Here is a 25,000-nt window from a genome sequence, read left to right as displayed (position 1 = left end):
AACCCCTCCCTTATGAAAGAAGATCACAAATTTATCCTTCATCCTAATGAGAGGGGCCACAGTTTCCTCCGTCGGTGGCCCAATTCCCACCGATGAGGTTTCAGGACATGCCGACAGTGTACTACTAACCGCCGGCACTGTACCATTCTTTATCCGGAGGGTCTTCCATCCCTCTCGCAGCCTTGGAGTTCTTCGGTGGGAAACCATTGTTGCCCACTTCCTTTTTTTCCCTTTTTTCGAGGAGGTCTCCACCTCCTCGACTGCTTTCATCTCTCCCTCCGAAGGAGGAGGTGGCGCTACTTTTACTAACTGCTCCAGGACCCTACTTTGGTCCTGGGCACAGTTCTTCGTAATATGGTCCGGTTCCAGGTACAGGTGACACTTGTCGAGGGCGTCCCTCAAGTATCACTAGGCACCTGCAACAGGCCATTTAAAATAAATCTGGAAATACCAGATCTTTAGAGGCTGATTGGGTCTATAGGGTCAAAACCGCTTTTGACCTCACCCAATCAGCCGCCGGCAATAATTTCACATTTAATAACTTGGGTCCGCTTCCACCCAGACCCCGGCGGATAGTGTCCTCTGTCCACTCAGGCTCCATCGCGTGTGGCATCCCGCAGACCCAAGGTCTTGTCAGTTTCTTGCCACAATATGAGGGGAGGAACAAAATCTCATTGCTAAGATACACGTTCTGACTGATATTAAGTACTACATCAATCCCAAGCAAAAGTGGAGTACGTCTGCCTAGTCGTTGAAACTGTACATATCTCTAAGTAGTCGGTCAAAGTATTATGCAGGGTACATACCTCTACATAGTCACTCGAACCGTACACATCGGATGCATATCTCTACGTAATTGTTCGGACTGTAGCAGCATAGTTTTATATGGTCACGCAAACTTCAGAAGACGGGTACATACCTCTCAGTGGCGTAAAAAGGGCTTCCAGAATCCGGAGCTAGGAAACAGTTGATGCTCCTTTCTTTGAGAGAAACGATAGACTCCTCGTAGCTTGTTGCTGCATTTCTGATATCTATACATAGTCACGCGAAATGCCTACCGGGTAATACTTCTACGTGGTCGTGAGACCTGTACCTTGTAGGTAGAGATAAGCATTGAACATTCCCCTATGTGGTCACTCGATTTGCTAGAAATAGATAAATGTCTCTCATACAACACCTTGTTGTTTTTTAGAAAACAAAGATGGAAGAAAACACTGAAGAAATAGAATCCCAGATTAAAAAAAAGAAAGAAATACGTAGATTAGTCGTAAGGAGAACAACTTTGATCACAAATGGACTCGATCAGAGCTGATCTGGGTGTAAAAAGACCCACTACAACCAATACCACCATCGATTACCATCGACTACCATCACCACCATTGACTGCTGCCGCGCCTCTGCCACCGCCGTCGCCACAACCACCACTATCAACAACAGCAACTACTACTACTACTACTACTACTACTACTACTACTACTACTACAATCACAACATTATACTACAAAGCTTGTGTGTAAATCAAGATCTGGACTTGGGTCTCAATTACCAAAGACGCATGCTCGCGCGCGAGTAATCCTCCACCTCATTCCCAACACATATTCACATTCAATGTAAACATAAAAAGCTGCTGTACTGGGATCCATGAAATTCACATGCTATGCACAGAATGTGGTGATGCATGAAAGTTGCTGCAAACTTGTCTTCACACCACCGACATCATATGTAATCCATCAATCACCAAGTGTCAAGTTTTCTATTACTGACCTTCATTATTCTCTTGCTGTTCTGCTTTAATCTTTTATTCCTATATTCCTGTCTAGAAATTCCTTTATTCTTTTATTCTTAGTATATTTTTTTTCTTTTCGTGAATTCAGTTTTGACTTTTATACAATGTCAATTATCCCACACACACACGCAACCCCACACACATATATGGTTGTGTGTACATGTAGTTACGCATATATGAATATACACACACATACATTCTTTTATTCTTTTTTTTCTTTTACTTGTTTCAGTCATTTGACTGTGGCCATGCTGGAGCACCGCCTTAAAGGGTTTTTAGCCGAAGAAATCTAGTACTTCTTCTATCGGTCACTTTTGCCGAACTGCTAAGTTACAGGGACGTAAATATACTAGCAACAGTTGTCAAGCGATGGTAGGAGGGGGAAAACACAGTAAGTATTAGAAAACAATTAAATTTTGGAAAAATTAAAAGAAAAGTTTATTAAAAGAATAATGAAATGAATATTCTTTTAAAAAACTTTTCTTTTAATTTTTCCAAAATTTAATTGTTTTCCATACTTACAGTTGAAAAAGTCTCAATGACTGAAACCAGCACTGAAATGTTTTTTATAAAATTATTTTAGCATTTTCTACCTTGACTTTTTTTTCCATATATATCAACTCATGTGTTCCTTGTCAACCTTCTACACACACACACACACACACACACACACACACACACACACACACACACACACACACACACACACATATGTGTGCACGCCGGCTGAAATGCTTAGCAGTATTTCGTCTGCCGCTACGTTCTGAGTTCAAATTCCGCCGAGGTCGACTTTGCCTTTCATCCTTTCGCGGTCGATTAAATAAGTACCAGTTACGCACTGGGTCGGTATAATCGACTTAATCCGTTTGTCTGTCCTTGTTTGTCCCCTCTGTGTACAGCACCTTGTGGGTAGTAAAGAAATAACACACATATATTATTATTATTATTATTATTATTATTATTATTATTATTATTATTATTATTATTATTAGAAAATAAATATGTGTCCAGCAAGCATTAAAGCTCTTCTACATGTATGTGTGTGTGTGTCTTTGTGTCTGCGTTTGTCCCCATCATCCGGTGTTAGTGTGTTTATGTCACCGTAACTTAGCAGTTTGGCAAAAGAGACCGATAGTAAAAGTCCCAGTCTTAAAATAAATAAGTACTGCGGTAGATTCATTCAACTAAAAAAATTCAAGGTAGAACCCCAGCATGGCCGCAAAGCTAAAAGGTAATATATTTTGTTGAGGAGGACCTGGTATTTGTTAGTCAGTGAACCCACTGTTTTAAGCTCATCTCAGTTCTAACAGTGATACGAGAACTCAAATATTTTGAACGGGAGAATGTGTAATCGACTTAATCAAATCCGTGCCTCTCGCAGCAGTATTGAGTGCAACTTATTTTATCGATTGCAAAAGAATGAAATCTAATGTTGGCTTCAACTCAGAAAGTAAGGGGACATTACTGAATACCTCCAGGCATTTTGTCCTCCCCTGCCACACACAGTCTCACCTTACTGTCTCCTCCTTCTTCTGCCTTTAAATAATTACATTAGGAAAATGTCTTTGACTACAGGCTGAGAATGTTTCATATCTTTAACGATCTTTCTCTTTCTTCCGCTATATCTCTTTCTCTGTCTCTAAACTGAGGAGATTGCATGTTAAAAAAGATATATTTTTTCTCTCCTTCTGGCGCTTAAAAGCACTGCTCTTGTTGATAAACGTCCATTTTCCTGTCTTCTCTGTTTATATATATACACACATACACACAGAAAACACACACACACACACACACACACACACACACACACACACACACACACACACACACACACACACACACACACACATTCTCATATATAGACAATACAAACACACATACACATGCATTCATACATACATGCACACACACACACATATATACATACATACAAACATATATACATGCATACATACTGGCATGCATACATACATACACACATACATACATATACATACGTGCATATATACATGCATACACACATAAATACATGCATACAGACAGACAGATGGACAGACACAGACATACACACATACATACATACATATACGTATATATATTCAGACATACACCTATACACACTCATACAAATATATCTTGATTGCTTATTCTTAATCACTGACATATAGTGATCGGAAGAGTATGGATTTAATGTACAAATTGAGTTATCTTTTGCTTCGAGTAATTTGTTAATTTAATAAAATGATTTCTTTAACTAGTATGAATTCAGGTATTCGATCAAAATCTTTAATCCACATTATTGTTTTGAGTATTTTATTCTATTATTTTCTAATTTCATTCTACCTAACTCGATGTAGTGCAGATTATCGAAAATCTATATTGATTAACTTGGTACAAGCGATGAAGAAGAAAATTCTGCTCCAACACGTACTTAAGTGAACTGTCAAATGAAATCTTATTTTTGGTATGAACCAACCACACAATGGGAAGAAGCAGAACCAAAGAGGTAGTCTACTGTGGTTGGTCGCCCGGCTGGCTAGAAATAACAGCCAAGTCTCTCTCAAAATTCGCATCGAGAGCATCTTCTCTTACATTGTTTCAGTCTTTTGGACTGCGGCAATGCTGGAGTTCCACTCTGAAGGATTTAGTCAAAACAAAGCGACCCGAGTACTTACTTTCAAGCCTGGTACTTACTCTATTGGATCCTTTTCACTGAACCGCTAAGTTACGAGGATGTAAACAAACCAACGCCGGTTGTCAAGCGGTGGTGGGGACAAGCACACACACATACACACAAACACACAAATACATTATATATCAATGCATAAACACACACACACACACACACACACACGCACACACACACACACACACACACACACACACACACACACACACACACACACACACACACACACACACACACACACACACACACACAGCGGTCTTCTTTCAGCTTCTGCTTTCCAGGACCACTCATAAAGCTTTGGTCGACCCGGGGTGAATGTATAGTAAATAATGTAGTTTTAGAAATACGAGCAGAAGAAATCCAATGATGTTAATGTTATGCTGGCAGGTAAAAAACAAGCTAACAAAAAAAGGTAAAGCTACCTTCTCGAGTCATGCTGAACCATAAGGGCTGGTTATGCGAATTCATTAATTTTACAATTAATTTTATTAAGAAAACTATATTCATTATTGTTCACACTGATGGATTTCACACCACACAGTCACAATACATCATTGTGCTGGCAGACTATTTAGGAAGTTGTTGTGTCAACGCCCCCAGGCGAAGAAGTAGGATCTCCCAAGACATATAAATAGAGGTAGTCTGGCTGTGGTAGGTGTGTTGAGTACCAGTCGAGTAGCAGTTGTGTAGCAGTCGTGTAGAGATCATCCGAAGGTGCTAGATAGCAGTAGCTTGAGACATAACAGAAGTAATGCAAACAAGTGTAGGCTTATGACCGAAGCAGCAATATTTCCTATTTAATCTCTAGCACTGCTCTCAATTCATGATGGGGACATACTTCTGTCGTCGGATCAAACTCCCTTGCTTTAAATACGAGTAAATATCCTTAGCAGATATGAGCATTTCATTAATTTGCCGTACTTAATGCAAGTCTCTTGAATCAGACAATGAAAGGACCAAGGCACTAAACCTCACTGACTTAAACTCCTTAGCTTTAAGTAGATACTCTTATGTAGGTATGAGGATTTTGTTACTTCGTTGTACTGAATTCTAGTTTTCTGAAATGAGGAAGTAGGATGACAAAGACACTTAACTCTCACTGGATCATTCTTTTGTGCTTGAAATAAGTACCATGTGTAGATTCATGAATTTAGTTATTACATTAAATGATGCAAAACCACTTTAACGTAATTTTGCTGAAGAGATCCCGAAGACTTTACCTAAAATTCAATCCCTTAACGAATTCTCAAGGTGTAAAAAGCAAGTATTTCTGTAGCTTAACTTCTGGCCAGCTTGGTTAAACTTGGTTATGATCGAAGGTAATCTAGCCATGATCAACCCGTGTTTTTGTATATCATGAATTCCACTGTTTTCTGTTTTTGAAAACGAGTGGCTGTAATTTGAAGGAGATTTGGCTGTCATTTCTTGCAATTTATGCGACATGCATATAATCCTTTGTTAAATTTATTGCTTAATCGCTAGGTTAGCCCTGGGCAAGTAGACGAATAATAAAAGGTGTTCCAGCCACGACCATTTTGATTGTGTTTGTGCCACCGACCGTTTGACAACCGGTATGGTTTGTTTATGCCCCCGTAACTGAATGGTTTGGCAGAAGAAACCAATAAAATAAGTACCAAATTTAAAAAATTAAGTAATGGAGTCGATTTGTTCGACAAAAACCTTTCAAGGCGGTGTCCAGCATGGCAGCAGCCTAATGAGTAAAACAAGTACAAGGTAAACGATAAATGACAATGTACTGCAGTGCTACATCATCTAAGCCAGGAGTATCAAAACTTACATCCTACTTTATATAAATATTATCATTAATTTTTAATTTTAAAATACTCAGTAATATACATGCATGCATGCATCCATCCATACATACATACACACACATACGTACGTACATACATACATACATACATACATACATACATACATACATGCATACATACACATCAATATACATTTTAAGTCGAAACCCGACTAGAGTTGTAATCAGTGCATCTGAAATAATCTTTTTTTATTTCAACAGTGAAAAAGAAGCTTATGACTCCAAATTTTAAGAGATGCGACCTATTTCTTTTTCACTTTGTCTATACACACCGAGCTAAAGCGAAAGTCTTTTGTTCTTCAAAATTTGTGCACGCTTCGTGCAAATGGATTCTAACGATATGAACGACGTGGAACGGTCTTGCAGGTGAAATAGTGAAAACCTTCTATCATTTATTTGGACTATTTCTACCTCTGTTCTCACTCAAAGAGGGCTGTACCCAGGTCATATGGACATTTCTCTTCCGTCTCTGCACTCAAATTCTTTTCTTTCTTTATTGTTGATGAAGATATGTTATAATGTATATTTACCAATTTATCAACTTATTTTAGCCTTCATTATGAATACAGATTTTAGGTTTTTAGGAATAATTATCCTTATCCAAACGTTGAGTTCTAGTTTATGATTCAAATCTGCCAGAAAAAGCCAAACGAGTTTGACACTCTTGATACAAGGTTTCTTCGCGGTTTTTAAGATAGCACAGAGAGATTTGAGATATTTTTAACTGCCATTTCTAGCAATTCGAGTTATCACGTAGGCACAATTAGAAGCTACACACTGAATCGGTTGATGGGAAGAAGAAGATAAGGATAAAAAGAGGGAGAGAAGGTGTTGCTTGGGTCGACCGAAACTATACGTTAAGTCTTTCCTGCAGTGAAAATAGGTGGCGTCTTGCCAATATAAGAAATCATTATTTCTGTTATTATTGCTTCAATTATTATTGTCTTCGACGTTGTCGTTGCTTTAGTTTTCATTGCTGTTATCATCGAAGTCTCAATTTTTGTTATTGTTGTTGGCATCGCTGTCATCGTCATCGTCGTCGTCGTCGTTGTTTCGTTTCTTATTGCTGCTACAGTGATTTCTATTGCCCATGATTTTAATGCATTTGACAAATTCGTCGTTGTTGTAGCTGTTGTTAGTGGTGTTTAACCCCCAAGGTCAAGCCTGAATGAACAGATCTATGATCAAGTTCACTCTAAAGCCTGAATGAACAGATCTATGATCAAGTACACTCTAAAGCCTGAATGAACAGATCTATGATCAAGTACACTCTAAAGCTTGAATGAACAGATCTATGATCAAGTATACTCTAAAGCCTGAATGAACAGATCTATGATCAAGTACACTCTGTCCGTGGCCACTACGCCTTATATCAGATATAACTTTTCCTTATTTAATATGGAAGGAAATATTTAAGGCGGCGATGAATCATTAGCATGCTGGAAAAAATGCTTAGCGGTATTTCGTCCGTCTTTACGTTCTTAGTTCAAATACCGCCGAGGTCGACTTAGCCTTTCATCCTCTTGGAGTCGATAAAATAAGTACCGGTCGAGTACTGGGGTCAATGTAATCGACTTACCCTCATCCCCGAAATTTCTGGCCTTGTGCCAAAATCTGAAACCAATACGGTAGAAGGCGTGAAACAGAGGATATTTGGCTGCTCTATCTAGCAGACTCGGAAACCATGTACAGGCACCCCGCATCGTTGTTTAACTCCAGATCAGTTAGTGACCAAGCAAACATGCTCAAAGCCACTCTAGCCGTGATAAATCCATTGTTTCCAAGGTGCAGAGAATCCATGACAGCATTATCCAGCGTACCTGTTTCTAAGACAATAAAGACGTGATTCCAACGAGCAAAAGTTGTTACTTCTTGCTCATCGAGCGTCCATGTAGAGCTTTCCTTGGTTCGGCCCTGTAAGTTGTCGTTGCCATTATCAACGGAGTCATCATCGTCGTCGTCGTCGTCGTCATCGTCATTGTCGTTGTTTTTGTTGTTGTTTTGTTACTGTTTTTGTTATCTTGTGGCCGTTTGCTTGTTGTAATTGCAGTCTTTGCTGTAACTCACATTCATCGTTGTTTCACTGTCATGGCTTAGTGTTCTAGCTGCTCCTGCCTATAAGATGTGTGTGATTGATGAAGATCACGAAGACGTTGTTGTTGTTGTTGTTGTTGTTGTTGTTGTTCGTGTGATTACAGTAATTTCTAATTCTGCCGCTGCTGATACTGCTAATAATTTGAAAAAAAAAGAAAGAAAAAGAAAAGTAAAGGTAAAAAGCGGGAAAAACAGAAACAAAAGAAGAAAAAAACAAAAACAGAAGAAAAAACAAATAAGCAAAATATATCAGCTACAACAACAACAACAATAACGACTACAGTGACAACAGTAACAACATCAACAATATTAACACAATATTAGTGAAGGAGTGATACAGACATATAAAGAACAGCAGCAGCGGTAACTGCCCCACCACCACCACCACCACCACCACCAGTACTACCAGCAGCACCATTACCACTGCCTCCGCCACCACCTCCACCACCAGCACCACCACCAGCACCACCACCACTACAACTAGCAGCAGCATCATCACCACCACCACCACCACCTCCACCTCCACCACTACCACCTGCACCACCAGCAGCACCACCGCCGCCACCACCACCACCACCACCTCCACCACTACCACCTGCACCACCAGCAGCACCACCGCCGCCACCACCACCACCACCACCACCACCAGTACTACCAGCAGCACCATTACCACTGCCTCCGCCACCACCTCCACCACCAGCACCACCACCAGCACCACCACCACTACAACTAGCAGCAGCATCATCACCACCACCACCACCACCTCCACCTCCACCACTACCACCTGCACCACCAGCAGCACCACCGCCGCCACCACCACCACCACCACCTCCACCACTACCACCTGCACCACCAGCAGCACCACCGCCGCCACCACCACCACCACCACCACCACCACCGCCGCCGCCGCCACCACCACCATTACTACGAACAACAACAACAGATGTTATGATTTTGCCGACATTTTTTAAAAGTCTGCTGCAGTAGTAGCAACAACAAATAATACAACAGCAGCAATAACAATGAATAACCACAACAACAACGACAACAATAACAACCATTGATGTTGTAATTGCTGTTGTTGCTATGTCTGTATCACACCCACTCCCCTCTTCCAGCCACATCCAGCATGGCGCTCTTACCTTTCTCCTCATCCATCCAAGCCAAAACACCAGACGATCCCCCCTCTCTCTCTCTCTTTCCTTCTCTCTCTCTCTCTCTCTCTTTCCGTCTCTCTCTCTCTCTCTCTCTCTTTCCGTCTCTCTCTCTCTCTCTTTCCTTCTCTCTCTCTCTCTCTTTCCTTCTCTCTCTCTCTCTCTTTCCTTCTCTCTCTCTCTCTCTCTCTCTCTCTTTCCTTCTCTCTCTCTCTTTCCTTCTCTCTCTCTCTTTCCTTCTCTCTCTCTCTCTCTCTCTCTCTCTTTCTCACTCTCTCCCTTACTCTCTCTCTGTCTGACTGTCTGTCTGTCTGTCTGTCACACTTTCTCTGTTTCTCTGTCCTCTTTCTGTTTCTCTCTCTCTTTCCTTCTCTCTCTCTCTCTTTCCTTCTCTCTCTCTCTCTTTCCTTCTCTCTCTCTCTCTCTTTCTCACTCTCTCCCTTACTCTCTCTCTGTCTGACTGTCTGTCTGTCTGTCTGTCACACTTTCTCTGTTTCTCTGTCCTCTTTCTGTTCCATTCTTTGTCACCCACACCTCCATGGCTGACTGTCCGCACAACACAGCACACACAGCACACACACACACACACACACAGCCAATCAGTTCACTGCCTTACTGCTATTTATGCATCACACCGACGCCACCGCCGCCACCATCACCAGCAACAACACCGTTAATTACCACCACCACCACCACCACCATCAACATCACCGATACCGACGTCGCCACCGTCGCCACCATCGCCGCCATATTTGTCTACCACCGCTATTTTCTATCAGAACCATAGCGACTGACAACATCGCTACAACTATCACCCACACTACTACCACCATCCCCGCCACTATCACCGCCACCATCACCGCCGCCACCATCACCGCCACCATCACCGCCACCGCCACCACTACCACCACAGCCATGACCATCACCACCATACCACGCCAGCTCCGTTACCACCTACTCTCATATCACCACAAAGCTACTACTACCACTACACCCTCGCTCACCCCACCACGACATCTATCTCCAATACCATTATGACTTCCACCACAATCACCTCCGACACCATCACCTCCACCGCTAATACCATCATCGCCACCAGCCCCACTACCACCAGCCCACCCCGCCTTCACCATCACCACCACCATCGTACTCATCACCAAAACCATCTCCAACATTATTATGAACACCATCACCTTTCCATGAAAATCAGCACCACCATCTCTACCACCACCATCACCCCCTACCACCCTCCTACCACTACCACCACCACCACCACTACTACCACTGCCACCGCTGACACAACCAACACTACTACTACTACTACCACTACCACCACCACCACCACCACCACCACCACCACTACCACCACCACCACCACCACCACTACAAGCATCACCACCAACTCCACCAATCATCGTTACAATCATCATGATTAAGACCATCACCATTAAATGTATTCACCTCCAAAATCATCACTTCCCCCACTACTACCACCACTACCACTACCACCGCCGCCAAAACCACCACCACCACCACCACCACCATCACCACCAAAACCAACACCAGCACCACCGCCCTCACCTCACCCAAAACTTTCGACGCCTCCTTTCACGCCCCCCCCCCCCACCTTCCGAAAAGTGACACGGTAACCCAATCAATCTTGAAGCGGTCGCTGAACGTCTGACGTGACGTGACGTGACGTTGCCTAGCAACCGATGCAGCGGACGAGATGCCGTTTCCGTGACGTCATACATATCGACCAGCCAGCTTGACCAACCAATGTCAATGAACTCTTTCACTCGCTCGCTCGTTCATTCGTTCACACCAAATAGCTGATTGCATCACTTCATCCGATCGCCTTCGTCTATACTTCTCCGCACACTTCCTACACTTTCCATCATCTTCATCATCATCATCATCATTTTTTTGTTCTTCTTCTTCTTCTTCTTCTTCTTCTTCTTCATCACCATCATTATCACCATCCAGTCTTTTCTCTTACTCCTTCTAAGAGTCACCCCCACCGTTATTGCTTTTTACATTATTTGAAATGGAAAAAGTAAATGTACAAAAAAGAAACCCCCCACCCAATTTGTAAGCCAAACGAAGAACTTAAAGCTAGAAGAAGACTCTAAATGAAAAATGTTTTACAGATATTGCACACACACACACACACACACACACACACACACACACACACACACACACACACACACACACACACACACACAGACCGCATACACACACAAATAGTGAACATGTTTTTCTTCTCTCTATTTTTTGCCTGAAATTGGCGCTTATACGAACGCCTCCTCTCTTGCAACGACACATATATGATTGTATATGTATTTATATATATAGAAGGAAATATGCTGAGCTGATGGAGTTGTGCCAGAGCAATGGGTGGCAAACGAGGCGTGATTCCATCGAGGTGGAATGCAGAGAGTCTTGTGACCAGTCTCCCTGCAGAGCTTACAGCATGCTTAGCATCAGAGGAACCAGTAAACTGAAGGCCATCAAGTTGGTTGTAGAAGCTGCAGAGGTTGCCAAAAAGGTGGCTGCTGATCAGGAGATGCGAGTCATAAAATGTACAGTGCTACCAAGACACAACACCTGCCTTGATCAATCCTGGCATTGTGCCGATAAGCACGGTGAAGGCGCAATGGCCCAGTGGTTAGGGCAGCGGACTCGCGGTCATAGGATCGCGGTTTCGATTCCCAGACCAGGCGTTGTGAGTGTTTATTGAGCGAAAATACCTAAAAGCTCCACGAGGCTCCGGCAGGGGATGGTGGCGAACCCTGTTGTACTCTTTCGCCACAACTTTCTCTCACTCTTACTTCCTGTTTCTGTTGTGCCTGTAATTCAAAAGGGTCAGCCTTATAACACTGTGTCACGCTGAATATCCCCGAGAACTACGTTAAGGGTACACGTGTCTGTGGAGTGCTCAGCCACTTGCACGTTAATTTCACGAGCAGGCTGTTCCGTTGATCGGATCAACTGGAACCCTCGACGTCGTAAGCGACGGAGTGCCAACAACAACACAACGCCGATAAGCACGATAGTAATTAAATAGATTAAAAAAAAAAGAATGTCAAAAAGTTTGCATGACAATTTTCAGAAAAGGGAAGAAAAACCTTTTGTGGCTAGTAAATGCTGGTTTGGAAAGTTTAAGAAGCATAGGCGCAGGAGTGGATGTGTGGTAGGTAGCTTTCTTACCAACTACATGGCTCCGGGTTCAGTGGAACCTTGGGCAAGTGTCTTCTACTATAGCCTCGGGCCGACCAAAGCCTTGTGTGTGGATTTGGTAGACGGAAACTGAAAGAAGCCCGTCGTATATATGTATATATATATATGTGTGTGTGTGTGTATATGTTTGTGTGTCTGTGTTTGTCCCCCCCCCACATCGCTTGACAACCGATGCTGGTGTGTTAAAAGGATATTAAAAGGACATAAGAAGTTACAAATAACTTACGAAAGCAAATGTTGGAGAGGATTACTTTACAGTTAGAAACTTCTCGAAGTTCAACATAATGGATTCTGTGGGTAATATCACTGAGTCATGGGATAAAGGGAAACTCTCAATTATGAATGGTGCTTGGAAAAATATATGACCAGAATATCCATGACTTTACAAGTTTTACACCAGCAGAAATTCTACATCTAATTCGTTAAGATATTGTAAAACACTCAAAGGATATAAGGCTTGAAGAGGTCAAGTGGTTAAGTTGCTAGTGTTCTGTAGAGAATGTTTATCTAATGAGTTGATGCTACTAGAATAAGATCAAGCTGAGAATACATACGAGAATACGGAAATTCCACTAATTCCACTTATATTATCTGCAAAGAATATTAGGAAAGGGTTGGCACTTATAGAAGAAAGTCTGCAAGTTTCTGCTGATAACAACCCTAATTGTGAACGTAACATACAAATTACAAGACGAATTTACAATGAGTTCAGTTCCGAGCCGTACAAAGAGATTATGAGCCATAAACACGAAACAACTTCATATAAGTTCTTCACTTCTCAAGTAGATGTTAATGAACTATACGACAGACGACAGCGTTCTTCATTCTCTTTCCACCAACGCCATTCCTCACAAAACGTTCAACATCTTTTTGTGGTAAGAATTTACCCTGTTACCATATTGAAATATTTCTCTACAAATATTTTTATGATTACATATTGTGCAATGTATTGCTAAAAGTTGTTATTTTCATGCCGTGGAGGCGCAATGACCCAGTGGTTAGGACAGCGGATTCGCGGTCATAGGATCGCGGTTTCGATTCCCAGACCGGGAGTTGTGAGTGTTTATTGAGCGAAAACACTTAAAGCTCCACGAGACTCCGGCAGGGGATGGTGGCGAACCCTGCTGTATTCTTTCACCACAACTTTCTCTCTCTTTCTTCCTGTTTCTGTTGTGCCTGTAATTCAAAGGGTCAGCCTTGTCACACTGTGTCAAGCTGAATATCCCCGAGAACTACGTTAAGGGTACACGTGTCTGTGGAGTGCTCAGCCACTTGCACGTTAATTTCACGGGCAGGCTGTTCCCTTGAACGGATCAACTGAAACCCTCGACGTCGTAAGCGACGGAGTGCCAACAACATTTTCATGTATGAAAGTGGACGTGCTGCTTTTATTATTTTTTCTAAAACGAAAATAAAAAAAGATAAAAATCTCTGCCAGTATGCATCATCACTTTATAGCTTAAAAATCAATGACAAAATTAATTTCACTTTACGGGATTTCGCCTTACAGCAAGTTTGTAGGAATGTATTTCTTCCGTAACGCAGGAAACTCCTGTATATATTCTGGTTTTCTAGAATTTGCAACGGCACTCAAGATATGCTGGCATAACGGATTGTGGTAATGATTTTTATGCCATCGCGATATATGAATTTTAACTGACCATAAATATATGTATTTTACACTCAGCCTTCGGTACTGAATGCTGAATATTTTCTCTTCCCTTCGTTACTAAATACGCAATCCCTACACTGCTCTCTCTCTATGTACATATGAAAGTATGTATACGCTCACATATATGTAAGTAAGTATGTATATATGCATGCATTCATGCATCTATCTATCTATCTATCTATCTATCTATCTATCTATCTATCTATCTATCTATCTACCTACCTACCTAACCACGTTCTTTTGACATATATTGTCGACATGTTGCGTAGAAGCCGTCCCCACCTGATGAGCTTGATTGAGTGGTGCTGGTTTAGTCGTTGACCATGTGAAAGATCGTAATGGGTTACATATTACCAATAGCACTCACAAACAACTTAATCCAAACATGCATACATATATATACGTGCTTATAGCTGTATGTATGTGTGCGTGTTTTTGCGTATGTCTGTATATTTGCATGTATATACATGTGTATTATATATATGAGAAATTTATACATCCTCATGTACACACGCGCATATATATAGTAAATTAAACATATGTATATATGCACACACACATATATATATATAATATTAGTTTAAAATTTTGGACCAAGGCCAGAAATTTCGATTATATCGACTCTCTGTTCAACTGGTACTTATTTAATCGACCCCGAAGGGATGAAAGGTAAAGTCGACCTCGGGGGAATTTGAACTCAGAACATAAAGGCGGACGAAATGCCGCTGACCATTTTGTCTAGCGTGCAAACGATTCCGCCAGCTCACCGCCTTATATAATATATATATTTTTTCCCCCTTTCAAAGCCTAGCCAGGGTCATGGGCCCGGTTTTCCGGTTTCTATGGCGTATGTGTTCCCCCCCCCCCACCCAGCTGGACGGGACGCCAGTCCATCGCAGCGTTACTCAAGAAACAGGAAGAAAGAGTGAGAGAAAGTTGGGGCGAAAGAGTACAACAGGGGTCGCCACCACCCCTGCCGGAGCCTCGTGGAGCTTATGTGTTTCGCTCAACGCCCGGTCTGGGAATCGAAACCGTGATCCTTCGACCGCGAGTCCGCTGCCCTATCCACTGGGCCTTTGCGCCTCCACATAATATAATATAATATAATATAATATAATATAATATATATTAGTTGTCTTATGTTCTATTGCTAACGTTACTTCAGGTTTCTCGCTAAGCAAGCGATCATTTGATGGCGTCTCTACGAAGGAACTCTATGGAGAAATGGTAACAGAATTCATTGTTAACGATCTGTGTCAGCATCGAGCGTACCTTGAAAACTTCTGTCAAGTTTACAGATATTCTCTTCTGTATTTAGACTCTTTAACAGAATAATCAGGTTTTATTGGCCAATTAACATCTCTCGAGTCAAACATTCGTTCCACGTTGGTGTTTGGGTTATTATTTCTAAAGTATCGTTTCGTTTCTTTCTAGTAGTGTTATGGCGAATTATTCTGAGTAGTTCAGAATTGTCCTTTCGCAACTCAGTTTATTTATTTGACGATTGACGGTTCACTATGGAAATGATCCATGCATAGATTTTTTTCCCCCTACACATTTCGACGAGGGTGTATCGTATATAATTTCCTCATTTCTGGAAGTGACTGAAGAGAGGTCTTTGAAGCTGACTTCTTACATTCCGATGTAGCATTTTTTTTCGTTTTACATACTACTACTACTACTACTACTACTACTTCTGCCACAGCTGTTGTTACTACTACTACTACTACTACTACTACTACTACTACTACTACTTCTGCCACAGCTGTTGTTACTACTACTACTACTACTACTACTACTACTACTACTACTACTACTACTACTTCTGCCACAGCTGTTGTTACTACTACTACTACTACTACTACTACTACTACTACTACTACTACTACTACTACTACTTCTGTTGCTGCTACTACTACTACTTCTGCCACAGCTGTTGTTACTACTACTACTACTACTACTACTACTACTACTACTACTGCTACTACTGTTGCTGCTACTACTACTTCTGCCACAGCTGTTGTTACTACTACTACTACTACTACCTCTGTTGCTACTACTACTACTACTACTACTTCTACTACTACTACTACTACTACTACTACTACTACTACTATCGCTGCCGCTGCTGCTGTTACTACTGCAGCTGCTGTTGTTATCAAACATTACCAGTTGTTGAGGGCCAGGTTCGATCCAGCAGATACATTATTTTCAAAGACTTTCCATCTCTACGCAGTTTGTCGTCTCTCCATATGAAACTTACCAGCGACAACACTATCCAACGATTCTCCGTTCTTCCTTGTTTTTCCCTTCTGCTTCTTACTCCAATATAAACAAGAAAACGTTATCATTATCAACCTTTTTTCCTCCTCGTGCATCTCCTCCATGTCATTATCCTCATCGTCAGAATCCCTGACGGTGCTGATGATAACAGTAATAACGATAATGTTGGCGGTTTTTCCCTTTTCTCTCTCATTCTCCTCTTCCTCACCTCCTCTTCCTCGCCTCCTCTTCCTCGCCTCCTCTTTCTCGCCTCCTCTTCCTCGCCTCCTCTTCCTCGCCTCCTCTTTCTCGCCTCCTCTTCCTCGCCTCCTCTTCCTCGCCTCCTCTTCCTCGCCTCCTCTTTCTCTTCCTCTTCCTCCTCCTCTTTCTCATCCTCAACATCCTTATCTTCCCTTTCTTCCGCCTCCCCCTCATCAGCATCCTCGTAGTCGTCGTGACCGCCATCATCATTATCATCTTAGTTACCGGAGCCGCCACCGTCACCACCACCGCTGCCGTCCCCCCCCCCGCCGCCGCCAACGCTACCACCACTGCCGCCGCCGTCGCCACCACCACCATTACCGTCATCACCAACAATATCCTTATCTCTTCCTTTACTAAAACAAAAACAACAACAACAACAACAACAACAACAACAACTACTACTACTACTACTACTACTACTACTACTACTACTACTACATACCATCATCTTTTTTCTATCCTCCTCGCCTCCATCCTATCCTTCCCATTTCCTCATCCTTTCCCTTTTTTCACCACATTCCACCTCTCTCCCTTCTTTCTTTCCCTCTTTCTCCCGATCCTCTCATTCACTTCCTCCTTACTCTATCTATCCTCCTTCTCTTCCTCCCCCTTTTCCCTACCCATCCAGGCCAAACGAAATCTGATTTGGTCGTGGACGAGGAGATACTTCAACGCAGCTGAACTGAATAAATCTTAATGAAGCTAAATTTTGAAGAGAAGCTCTCGATATTGTTTTCGCCTGTGGAGAAAGATTGAAGGGAGAAAGTGTGCCGAGGAAAAGAACTTGAGAGCGAAGAGTAGAAAGCAGAAGAGAGACAGCGATAGATAGATAGATATCTTTCTTTTTAGATAGATAGATAGATAGATAGATGTACTTGAAAAGAACGGGAGAGTGCAAGCAAAGGGAGAGTATCGAGTGCTTGTAAGGCATTTACTGAATGGAGTAGTTATTGCTGCAGTTGCTGAGGTTTAGCCCTAGGCCAGCCCTGACGGAGCAGATCTGTCATCAAAAATGTTCCACCCATGAGTGTCGTTTAATTTTTACATTATGTAACGGTTACAGGATCGTCATGGCAGTAAGCATTACAGGTGTAGCTGTGTGGTAAGAAGTTTATTTCTCAACTACATGGTTCCGAGTTCAGCTCCACTGCGTGACACCTTGAACAAGTATCTTCTACTAAAGCCTCGGGCCGATCAAATCCTTGTGAGTGCATTTGGTAGAGGGAAACTGAAAGAAACCCAATCCACCGTTTATATATATATATAATGATGTGTGTGTATTTGTCCCACCAACACTGCTAGACAACGGGTGATGGTGTTTACGTCTCCGTAACTTAGCGGTTCGGCAAGAGAGACAATAGAATAAGTACCAGGTTTTAAAAGAAGTAGTGGAGTCAATTTGTTCAACTGAAACTGTTCAAGGCAGTGCCCTAGCATGGTAAAAGTCTAATGATTGAAATATATAAAACATAAAAAAGGATAATAATGAGCCCTAAAAAAACAACAACAACAAAAAAAGGCTGGGCATAGTTGAGGGAGATTTGGTTCCTGCTTCTAGCATGTCGAACGAGACTCTGGTAGTGTTTAGTTGTTATATTTTGTTGACGTCGTTGTTGTTGATGATAGTGATATGTCACTGTTGTCTTGCTCAAGGTTAGCCCTGTAATCAAAAGCATTCCAGCCGTGAGCATTTCATCTTTTTTTTTCAGACATATATGTAGGACTTTATTACAGTGTGCGAGTTTCCATTTCTAAGACGGTATTATAGCGTGATTTGAAGGAGATTAACCCTCAGACGGTGGACATCAGCAATTAGTGTTTATTAAAGAACTGCGGACGTTATCAATTAAAGTTTCAAAAATTTTACATAGATACGGCCATCATAAATTGATACCTGAACATCAACTCCGTCAAATGCGCCTAAGCGTGAGTGGCTCATATCTGTGGGGGAAGTCTCAAAGGGAAGTATTATACAGCCATGAAGTTTTTTTCTAACTTACCTTCATTATCAGATGTATAGATGATGACGATGACAATGCTCTAGATATTACAGAGAAAGTGATTCTTCAACTAGGTCTCTATTTGTACAATCATTTGACTACACTAGCGCAGAAATCTCAATTTAATTTAATTTATGGTCGAATGATTTTGTTGCCCTTTTGTTTTTATTCGCATAATTTAAGAGATTTAAAATATCATTTTCGTCGTATTTATATTTATTCAAAGTGAAAATAGATTTGAAAATTACCCCCTAAGAAAAACAACTATTTTTTGTCTTTTGATCGTTTTGCACACACCCATTCATGCAACCTTTACCGGCCGTTTAAGAGTTAAGACAGTGGTTCACATAGTGCGCCGCAACGAATGGGTGAATCGCAATGAATATCTAGATTGCGCTGTAGATTTTTTCTTTTTGTTTTGCAAACCTTAATTTAGAATTTTAGAAAATCCATTCTAAGTTAACTTCGGTGGGATTTGAACTCAGCACGTAAAATGCCGGAAGTATTGCCGCTAAGAATTTGTCCGACGCGCTAACGATTCTGCCAGCTCACCGACTTAAGTGGAGTTAATTTTAGGGATAGTGGATGTCAATTACACCGACTCTAGTGCCCAAGTTGCACTTATTTTATTGACCCCGAAAGGATGAAAGGCAAAGTAGACCTCGGTGAAATTTGAAAGTAGAACTGAAAAGCTGGAAGAAATGTCGCTAAATATTTTGTCCGACGCGCTAACGATTCTGCTGGCTCGCCGCTTTAGGTAAAGTTAATAATCCTTTCTAGTATAGGTACAAGACCTGAAATTTTGTGTGGAGTGGGGCTAATCAATTACATCGACCCCAGTATTCAACTGTTACTTATTTCCCCGAAAGGATTAAAGGCAAAGTAGATCTCGGCGGAATTTGAATGCCGAACTGAAAAGCCGGAAGAAATGCCGCTAAGCATTTGTCCGACGCACTAACGATTCTGCTAGCACACCGCATTAGAGTTAATAATAGTAAGCGTTTTGTTTCTGTTGTCATTGGCATTGATCTCTACTGAATGCTGCTTGCAATTTATTTTGCTTGTCACAAATATTGATTTCTTAGAAAGGCACAAGGCCACGTATTTATTGAAGGAAAATAAAAACTAAAACAAAATGAAACAATGACTAAAACAAAATGAAACAATGAAAAATTAAACCCGATTCAAATGCAATTTTCGATGTGGTGACATGTTAAAATCAATTTCTAAGACTATTTTCTGAATTTGCTATTCAGAAATCAGACTACGATTATTCCGGATTATATAACTAAAGCTTTTCAGCTTCGTGTTGAATATGAAGTTGATGTTAGAGAGGTAGAGTAGGGCTATTTTTCTGACTCAACAGAATAAATATAAAATGTTATAATGACAGATTTCCGAAACCAGTTAAATATAAGCTTTAAAATTTTGCAAGATGAGAATTGGATATTAAAAATATCGTCTGAAGAGATCAAGTCTGTTGTGTTAGAATGCAAATTTTAAAAAATAGTGAGGTGTGATTTAACCTTGGATTTACCATTGATTTAAAGAGAATTGCTTTCTGCAGTAAAAAAAAAAAATCGCTAAAGCCAACGCACAGCTGCAGAAAATCAAGATAAACTGACACTCTACTCGTTTGCGATTCTTTCAAGTAAGTTTGGAATTTTTTAGTATATTATTTAATGTACGGAGGAGGGCCAGTGTCTATGGTCCTTGCTGTTCCTTTTAAACGAATGAGGTTGAGATATCAGCAGTTGTATGTTTGATGCTATTCTCGGCGATAATAATGGTGGTGCTGATTATGGTTTTGATATTGTCGCTGATGGTTAATAATAGTTCAACCTGAATCCAATGTATTTATGATTAAATACATTTCAGGTGTTACTATTACATAATTTTTAAATCTAAAAATATTGTAACTAAGGTGTTTCCACCAACCCGTTTTAAGAAAATAGTGTGTGATTCGAGGCAAACTTACTTGATAATTCTAGCAGGATGATCGATCTCATAGAAGCTACCACATTAGCTTTGGATAGGGAGAGATTTTCCTGTGGTTGCTGTTATGAGAAAGAATGACAGAACGAATTTTTTCGTATAAGGCTTTTGGTTGGGATGCCATCAAATTGATGAGGGAAGTGGACAGGATAACGATAAAGATGAGATAATGACCCATCCGGTGTCATATAGTGCCGGTTTCCCGGTTTCCGTGGCGCATATATTCATCCACTGGACGGAACGCCGGTCTGTCGCAAAATTACTCATTTTTGCCAGCTGAGTAAACTGGAGTAATATGAAATGAAAGTGTTTTGCTCAAGAACACAACGCATCGCCCAGTCTAAGAGCTGAAACCATAATCTTGTGATCATGAGTTCAACATCTTAACCACTAAGCCATGGGTCTCCACATGAAGAGAGTAGGGAAATGAATAATCAATGATATAGTTTATGACCAACTATATCTCCAATATTAGTTTAAAAGTACTGGTACTAACATTTTAATCTTAAGTCTCTGAAATCCCGACAAATGAAAAAAAGCTGGATTTGAAATCATCCCAAGACAGACGTATTCATTAGAATAAATGTATTTTGTAACAAAATTTAGTCCTTACTTCTTTTCTTCTACCTCTAAGTCTTAAGAAAATGCTTTGCGTCAACTGTGGTCAATGTTTGGAAGATGCTAACAAGGATATCAGCTGTGAATACAACTGAGAATAAATGAGCTTTTATCCCTCCCTCCATCCATCCATCCCTCCATCATGTATACGATGGGTGCTGAAAAGTTCTTGGTTTTAAGGGTGTCGCAAAAGGCCTGGTTGAAGGCCTAGCCTTCTGAGTCCTTTTACAGGACTTAGAAAAACTAAAGGACCGCTGCAATAAGTGTGTGCTTCTGAGAGGAGAATATGTTGAATAAAATCATAAATTAACTGATCCTCCTGTATTTTCTTTTATCCTAAGCCAGAAATTTTTTAGCACCCCTTCGTATGTGTGTGTGTGTATCTTTCAGTTTATCTTTTACTTCAAAATAGAAACCTGCAATAATTCAAACTCAATTGCCACTGCATTGACATTACTCTATCTCAATTCCAGATGGCGAAGGTTTAAAAATTTGCCTGATTTAATGAATGAAGATAAAGAAAGAAAAGCAATGGGAACGGGGTAAGATGAGAGGTGAGTAGCATTTCCTTCGAAAACTAACAAGAGAAGTGTGTTAAAGAATCTGAAAAAAAGGAGTGAATCACTTTTAAAATATGTGGTAAATCACTTATAAATATAATTTCATCAACGTTTTATTTCTAACGAATTAAAAATTAAAGACGGTGTCTAGATTTTTTTTAATTAGAGATATTCATCAGCAGGTGATAAAAATCTATGGTTTTTGGACCACGTGATATCCACGTGATAAGGAAAACTACATCGATGTGATTTTTCCATCGCTTTCGTCACAGGAATATTTAATCTGAACATGGCAATTCGCAAAAACCCCGCGTCATATAGCGTTTGTCTGCATGAGTGTAACATATCTTGTCCATGCATCTATTTACTGCTGAATGAACTGGGCTATTAAAAGATAAATGCTTTCGTCAGCAACTCAGCTAAATATCGGTGACCTAATACAAACTGCTAATCTCTATTTTGAATCAGCAAGTTGTATCATTTGACTCAACTATGTTGCATCTTAAGAAATGTTATTTAAAAAATATCTTACACGAATTATTTTTGCATTTGAATTTCAAACTTCTAACTCACCGTCTTTTGTATTTTTTATTTGAATCACTATACAAGATGCACCTTCAATATCTAGCTAAAATTACATACATACATACATACATACATATGTGTGTGTGTATGTGTGCGTGCGTGTGTGTGTGTGTATGTATAGGCGCAGGCATGGCAGTATGGTTTAGGGTTCAGTCCCACTGCGCGGTAACTTGGTCAAGTATCTTCTACTGCAGCTCCGAGACAGCCAATGCCATGAGATTGAATTTGGTAGATGGAAACTGTGTAGGAGCCTTTTGTATATATATATATATATATATATATATATATATATATATCTCCAGGCTTATGTATTTTCGTGACTGTTTTTGTTCCCTCTTCATCGCTTCACAAACAATGCTGGTTTGTTTGCGTCCCTGTAACTTACCGGTTCGGCAAAAGACCAGATATAATAAGTACCGGACTTAAAGAAATAAGTAGTGGCTGCAGTCTAAAGATTGAAACATGCAAATGCGTTTGCAGGCAGGCAGACACGTTAGTGTACCGTTAAAATTCTTTGCAGTACTTGTTTAACTTCTATTCATTCTGCGCTCAAGTCCGTCGTGGTCACGTTTGACTTTCATCTTTTTGAAGTCAATAAAATTAAAGCGCCAGAAATATATAGATATTGATTGTATCGACCGACTCGCTTTCCTCAAAATTATTAGCCTTGTGCCTAGAGCCTAAATCAGAAATCACACACTCTCTCTCTCTCTCTCTCTCTCTCTCTCTCTCTCTCTCTCTCTTAGTTCTCTACACCACCTGTCTTCGTCTTTTTTTCTTTTGTGAATTCTCCCCATATATTACACGCTCACGTGATCGCACCAGTTGATCCTGTCCCCTCTTACCACCCAACGAACTTTTACCGATTCTCTACCTGGACTCTAGTACACTTCAGCTACACCTCTCCTGCCCATGGATTACACTTGACTCTTCTGTTGATGAAAAATCGCTCCAATACACCACGGCGTTCGAAGCTTTTGAACCTTTTGAACTTTTCGTAACTTTTTTATACTTTCTAAACTTTCTTATCTAGCCAGTACATATTCTTTATTTTCTCTCCTTGTTTCTTTCTGTGGAAGAGCGTAGGCTCGAAACGTTAAAGACTTTTTCCCTTGCCGAGCGTTAAACTAATACATCTGTTTGTTGTCTACACCACGTGTCTTCGTCTTTTTTTTTTGTGAATTCTCCCTATATATATATATATATATATATATATATATATATGTAGGCGCAGGAGTGGCTATGTGGTAAGAAGCTTGCTTCCCAGTCACATGATTCCGGGTTCAGTCCCACTACGTGGCACCTTGGGAAAGTGTCTTCTACTATAGCCTCGGACCGACACAAGGCCTTGTGAGTGGATTTGGTAGACGGAAACTGAAAGAAGCCCGTCGTAATTTATATATGTATTTGTATGTCTGTGTTTGTCCCCCACCAACATCGCTTGACAACTGATGTTGGTGTATTTACGTCACCGTAACTTAGTGGTTCGACAAAAGAGACGGATAGAATAAGTACTAGGTAAAAAAAAGTCCTGTGGTCGATTTGTTTAACTAAAGGCGGTGCTCCAGCATGGCTACAGTCAAATGACTGAAACAAGTAAAAGAATAAAAGAATATATATATATATATATATATATATATATATATATATATATATCTTATAGTAAAAATAGATACATAAGGGTGGAAAACCACAGGAATAATACCATATGTCCAACGCAAGATATAATATGTGTGTTCAATTCCTTCAAGAATCACGGTACGGTAAAAGGACAGGCAAATACAACAATAAAAACTTTAGAAATATCATGAATGTTCAAAATATTTATTAAAAAAATATTTATAAACATGCATGATTTCCAAGTTGTATAAAAATATGACAATTAAAGTTAAAACATTACAATATATAAACGTACATTATGATATAACATATAATGGGTAAATATATACGGTATGATGAAGTTATAAATTTACATGTATTATATTAAAAACGTGTACATTAGGACAGGATAAAAAAAAAAAAAAACGTATAATATAAAAGTTAAGTTAAAAGTATACATCTACGGACCGTTTCTGATGTAAGGTGTTGTGTCCAGTTGTTTTACTTGTATATTGTATTATATCACTCTAAGCTTTTTATGTTTTCTATGTTTTTATTCCTTCTTCTTTATGTACAACAAACATCCTGATGAAAGGAGTGTCTAATCTCTAATATGAGTACAACACCATATTAATAGACACATCT

General features: G+C 40.4%; 1 long non-coding RNA gene across 1 annotated transcript in view; it reads left to right on the top strand.

The window, feature by feature from the left end:
* The window catches only part of LOC149137847 (uncharacterized), a 44,054-nt gene that overhangs the window by 13,371 nt on the left and 5,683 nt on the right, over positions 1-25,000 (top strand). The window contains exon 2 of the long non-coding RNA XR_016244197.1: positions 22,085-22,165. This is a non-coding gene — a long non-coding RNA (uncharacterized LOC149137847). The remainder of the gene's footprint in view (positions 1-22,084; positions 22,166-25,000) is intronic.

The sequence above is a fragment of the Octopus bimaculoides genome, chromosome 1 (assembly GCF_046866305.1).
Source record: "Octopus bimaculoides isolate indiv1 chromosome 1, ASM4686630v1, whole genome shotgun sequence".
NCBI lineage: Eukaryota > Metazoa > Mollusca > Cephalopoda > Octopoda > Octopodidae > Octopus > Octopus bimaculoides.
Note: the sequence above shows the minus strand (reverse complement) of the source record. Positions and strands in the feature narration are given on the sequence as shown.